General features: G+C 43.3%; 1 long non-coding RNA gene across 1 annotated transcript; it reads left to right on the forward strand.

Moving 5' to 3' along the window:
• The first annotated feature begins 1,698 nt into the window (after positions 1-1,698).
• LOC149979941 (uncharacterized) lies at positions 1,699-4,187 on the forward strand. Its single transcript, XR_016483579.1, has 2 exons — positions 1,699-2,726; positions 3,511-4,187. It is a non-coding gene; the product is annotated as an uncharacterized LOC149979941 (long non-coding RNA).
• The last annotated feature ends 2,023 nt before the right edge of the window (positions 4,188-6,210 follow it).

The following is a 6,210-nucleotide window of genomic DNA, read 5'->3' on the forward strand; positions in this document are numbered from 1 at the left end:
GGTTCACCATGCGATCGTGCCTAACGGGGAAAGGGGGTTCACCATACGACCGTGCCTAACGGGGAAAGGGGGTTCACCATGTGACCGTGCCTAACGGGAAAAGGGGGTTCACCATGCGACCGTGCCTAACGGGGAAAGGGGGTGCACCATGCGACCGTGCCTAATGGGGAAAACCATGCTGTATGTATGATAATGGAGTGAGTGTTTATGTGTTGCAGTGTCAGTGTGTGTAGGACCCTGTGAGTGTGCATAGAGACAAAGGTCAACTCAGAAAGTCCATGAAGCCATTTTGTTAGCCGTTTTGTTAGCCATTTAGTTAGATATTTAGCAGTCTTATGGCATGGAAATAGAAGCTATTTAGGAGTCTGCTGGTATCAGACCTGATGCACTGGTACCGTTTGCCGTGCAGAAGCAGAGAGAACAGTCTATGGCTTGGGTGGATGGAGTCTTTAATGATTTTCCAGGCCTTCCTTTTACACCGCCTGATATAGAGGTCCTGGACGGCAGGGAGCTCGGCCCCAGTAATGTACCGGGCTGTCCACAGCACCCTCTACCAAGCAGTGATGCAGCCAGTCAATGCTCTAAATGGTACAACTATAGAACTTGAGGACCCTTGCCAAACCTTTTCAACCTTTTGAGGGGGAAGAGGGGCTATCGCGCCTTCTTCATGACTGTGCGCAAGTGTAAGGACACAGAGGAACCGAGGGACTTGACGCTCTTGACCCGCTCCACTGCAGCCCCGCCTTTTTCATATTGTCCTTTTGCTTGTTTGATGACTCTGCAGAGGTCATTGTGGGACTTGTTGTACTTGTTCCTGTCCTCAGCCGTAGCCTCAGGGTTGTCTGTGATAGCCCTGAATGTGGTAGCCCTGTCCTTTAGTTTTGCGCCAACCTCTGTGTAAATCCATGGCTTTTGATTGGGGAAGTAGCTAACTTTTACTGTGGGGACAACATCGCCGATGCATTTCCTAATGAAGCCGGTGACGTTGATGTTGTTGGCGGAGTTCCAAAACATAATTCAAACATAATCTCTGATTCTGGTGACCATTTCTCAACGGAGCGAGTCATGGGTATTCCCTGTTTGAGCTTCTGCTTGTAAACAGGAAGCAAGAGTACGGAGTCATGATCTGATATGCCAAATGGCGGACGAGGGAGGGCCTTGTATGCTTGCCTGTGTGTAGAAGAACAGTAGTCTTCAGTGCCCCTGGTGATGAGGGAGACGTGTTGATGGAAGTTGGGCATTACGTGTTAAAAATCGCCGGCAACCAGAAAAGCAGCTTTTGGATGTAAATTTTCCTGCTTGGTCTTAGTCTCGTATAATTAAGTGCCCGCTAGTTATTTTTCTTGTCCTTTCTTGTCCTGGAATGTATACAACAGTCATCATAAAGACCCACTGGCTCCAGGTCATCTATAAGTCTATGCTAGGTAAAGCTCTGCCTTATCTCAGTTCACTGGTCACGATAACAACACCCACCCGTAGCACACGTTCCAGCAGGTACATCTCACTAATCATCCTCAAAGCCAACACCTCATTTGGCCACCTTTCATTCCAGTTCTCTGCTGCCAGTGACTGGAACAAATTGCAAAAATCGCTGAAGTTGGAGACTTTTATTTCCCTCACCAACTTTAAACATCAGCTATCTGAGCAGCTAACCGATCGCTACAGCTGTACATAGTCCATCTGTAAATAGCCCACCAAATCTACCTACCTCATCCCCATACTGTTTTTATTTGATTTACTTTTCTGCTCTTTTGCACACCAGTATCTCTACTTGCACATCATCATCTGCTCATTTATCACTCCAGTGTTAATCTGCTAAATTGTAATTATTCGCTCTTATGGCCTATTTATTGCCTACCTCCTCATACCTTTTGCACACACTATATATATAGACTTTATTTTTTTCTACTGTGTCATTGACTTGTTTATTGTGTTGTTGGCTTGTTTGTTGTTTACTCCATGTGTAACTCTGTGTTGTTGTCTGTGTCACACTGCTTTGCTTTATCTTGGCCAGGTCGCAGTTGTAAATTAGAACTTGTTCTCAACTAGCCTACCTGGTTAAATAAAGGTGAAAAAAATAAAATAATAACAGCTGAAAACTCCCTTTGGAGGTGTAAGGGTCATCCATCTTGGCCAGTAGAAAGGAGGGAAGAGGCGGACGGTTCTCCCTTTGCCTTAATCTCGCCAGGATCCGACCTCTTTTTTTGTTGTTTTACCTTTACCTTTATTTGACCTTTATTGCCTCTGTAACATCCCCGTTTCCTCTTGGGTAGCCCCAAAAACACCAACTGACCCTGGGAATCGATAGAACATTGCTCAGAGATGCACAACAATTATATAACATTTAAAATGTGTGATTTTTTTCCTTTTAAAACCAGAAGTTTGCTTAATCAGATTTTCAATGACATGCTATTATTTGAGCCCGGCAGAATGGCTGCCAGTAATTCAAATGCTTCCTAAGAGGTCACCCAGGTATAATACACTGGAGATTTCCCACCCCTGTCCCTTCCAAATCAATGGATAAATTATAATACAGTCCTTAACCTCTCTGGCAAAATATGAATCCATATCCTTGATGAGATTACTTGAGGTGCCTGTGGTCAATCGTGTTGTCGTCGTGATTGATGACTCTCCCTGCACTCACAGGTGTCGTCTGGCTGTATGGTTCTGTACTGTACTTTATGGAGGGCCACTAACTGCAGTCCTGGCAAGCAGGGGAAGGCGGGGTAAGCAGGGGCTAGGAGAGACTGGCAGGCCCAATGGAACTCGCAGTAGGTCCTGAGTATTGTGCCTGCACCCGTCAGAGCCTCCAATCGGCTCACTCAATCACCTCCACTGTTGAGTGCAGCCAGAGCGGGGAACAGCAGGTTGTTCACCCAGAGATCAGGCTGTAGAATACTTCTAGTTCTGTGTTACCTCACCCCAAGAACGATGGGGTGGAGGTGGAAAATCTCATCTTGACCAACTGAAAAATCTAGCTCTTAAGTTATGTTGCTGAAAGGCAGCCAGATACAGATAACCTAGCTAATGGCATCAGGTAGGTACAAACAAGGGATGTGACAATCGGACAGTTTCACTTAACGTTTAAACTGCATTTTATTTGATTGGCTTACCATTAAAACGCTAAGAGAAAATCAACAGTAGAGTTCTGTTCTGGCATAATGTTCTGTATTGTTCCCTTAGCAACAGTAATAGTCTCTGATTGATGTGCTGCTGTGTTATTTTGTATGCTGTTTTTTATGGTATGGTAGCTAGATGTGTTTTATTTCTACTAAATGTCTTGGTAAGTCACGGTATTTAACAAACTTGGAAAGTATACTGAACAAAAATATAAACGCAATATGCAACAATTTCAAAATGTTTCAAAATGAGTTACAGTTTATATAAGGAAATCAGTCAATTGAAATAAATTCATTAGGCCCTAATCTATGAATTTCACACAGCTGGGAATACAGATATGCATCTGTTGGTTACAGAAACCTTTTTTTTAAGTTTGACATTTCTGCTCAGTATGCAGGCAGTGGAAGAACTGGGACATTTTCATCTTCCAGGATCCTTGCAACATGGGGCCGTGCTTTATTGAAACATGAGGTGATGCAGGATAAATGGCACGGCAATGGACCTCAGGAGTTTGTCACAATATCTCTGTGCATTAAAATTGTCATCGATAAAATGCAATTGTGTTCGTCGTCCGTAGCTTATGGTTGCCCACACCCTAACCACACCGCCACCATGGGGCACTCTGTTCACAACATTGACATCATCAAACTGCTCGCTCACACGACGACAGACACGTTATCTGCAGTTGTGAGACTAGTTGAACATACCGTCAAATTCTCTAAAACAACGTTGGAAGCGGCTTATAGTAGAGAAATTAACATTACGTTCTCTGGCAACAGCTCTGGTGGACATTCCTGCAGTCAGCATGCCAAATGCACACTCCCTCAAACCTTGAGACATCTGTGGCCTTGTGTTGTGTGACAAAACTGCACATTTTAGTGGCCTTTTATTGTCCCCAGCACAAGGGGTACCTGTGTGATGATCGTGCTGTTTAATCAACTTCTTGATATGCCACATCTGTCAGGTGAATGGATTGTCTTGGCAAAGAAGAAACGCTCACTAACAGGAAAGTAAATTAATTTGTGCAAAAGAATTGATAGAAATAAACTTTTTTTGTGTGTGGGAAATATCTGGGGTCTTTTTTTTCAGCTCATGAAACATGGTACCAACACTTTACATGTTGTGTTTATATTTTTGTTCAGTGATTGGTCTGTTCTCCGGCTGCATGCAGCAACTCAAGATTATTTGATTAACAGTTTTGGTCAATTTTGGTCCGCTTTAGAAGCCTCATTCATTTACAGACTAAAATGCCCGTTCATATCTAGAGAAGGTTTCGTGCAGGCATTTAAAAATCCGTAGTGTAGCCTACCCTAACAGATAGACAAACAATCATGCCATAGCCGGTGCGCTTTCATCGGGCCACATTCCATTATGTCTGAAAAGGGTCATCGATAAAGACTACCGGTAGCTTACTGTAGTTTCATATGAGGCAAAAACAAAGACTAGGCTACCCCGTAGTCGCAAGACTGGCCTGAAGATACCTCTGTATCCCAGCGACATTGGTTCCATGAATAGGCTAGGATATTCTACGCTAGACAGACCGAAGACTGAACACACACTTGCATCATTAGCCAAGAGACAGAGCAGGAGGGAGCGAGAGGAGGGTCAGGCAGAAGCTTGCTCATATGTTTTGGTAATCTGCATATTGCAATGCCTTGTATTGCATTCCTTGCAAATTCACCAAAGTAACCTAAAGTTCGCCTCATTCTCTGGTTTTATTTGAATTACACAACTTTCCCAGGCCTTTATAGCCTATAAGACAGAAAACTGTATATTTTGTGATAACTGCACTGTGATCTTAATTAAGAGGCGGCAGGTAGCCTAGTAGTTAGAGTGTTGGAGTAGTCACCGGAAGGTTGCAAGATCGAATCCCGAGCTGACAAGGTAAAAATCTGTCATTCTGCCCCTGAACAAGGCAGTTAACCTCTTGAAGCTAGGGGGCACTATTTTTATGTTTGGAAAAATAACATTCCCAGAGTAAACAGCCTAGTTCTCAGGACCAAATGCTAGAATATGCATATAATTGACAGATTAGGATAGAAAACACTCTAAAGTTTCCAAAACTGTCAAAATATTGTCTGTGAGTATGACAGAACTGATATTGCAGGCGAAACCCTGAGAAAAATCAAACCAGGAAGTGGCTTCTGTTTTGAAAACTCCATGTTCCATAGCCTCCCATTGCTCTATTTAAAGGGATATCAACCAGATTCCTTTTCCTATCGCTTCCTCAAGGTGTCAACAGTCTTCAGACATAGTTTCAGGCTTTTATTTTGAAGAATGAGCGTGAACGACCACATTGCGTAAGTGGATAGGTGGGGGCTCTCAGAGTGAATTGTGCGCAAAAGAGAAAGGCGGCCATTGTTACTCCCGGTCGTAGTGGAAAGCCAACCATCCCGGTTGATATATTATCGAATAGATGTTTGAAAAACACCCTGAGGATTGATTATAAAAAAACGTCAGACATGTTTCTGTGGACATTATGGCTATAATTTGGAATTTTTGTCTGCGTTGTCGTGACCCCTCTTTCCGGAGATTCCTGGGCATAAGCACCAAACTAACGGAGGTATTTGGATATAAAAAATATATTTTATGGAACAAAAGGAACATTTGTTGTCTAACTGGGAGTCTCGTGAGTGAAAACATCCAAAGATCATCAAAGGTAAACGATTATTTTGATTGCTTTTCTGATTTTCGTGACCAAGTTCGTGACCACCCGATGTCACAGGAAGGCCATAAAGATCATCAAGGACATCAACCACCCGAGCCACTGCCTGTTCACCCCGCTATCATCCAGAAGGCGAGGTCAGTACAGGTGCATCAAAGCTGGGACCGAGAGACTGAAAAACAGCTTCTATCTCAAGGCCATCAGACTGTTAAACAGCCACCACTAACACTGACACTGACTCAACTCCAGCCACTTTAATAATGGGAATTGATGGGAAATGACGTAAATATATCACTAGCCACTTTAAACAATGCTACCTTATATAAATGTTACTTACCCTACATTATTCATCTCATATGCATACGTATATACTGTACTCTATATCATCGACGGTATCCTTATGTAATACATGTATCACTAGCCAC

Source organism: Oncorhynchus mykiss, chromosome 10 (assembly GCF_057628025.1).
Source record: "Oncorhynchus mykiss isolate SJ-2025 chromosome 10, ASM5762802v1, whole genome shotgun sequence".
NCBI lineage: Eukaryota > Metazoa > Chordata > Actinopteri > Salmoniformes > Salmonidae > Oncorhynchus > Oncorhynchus mykiss.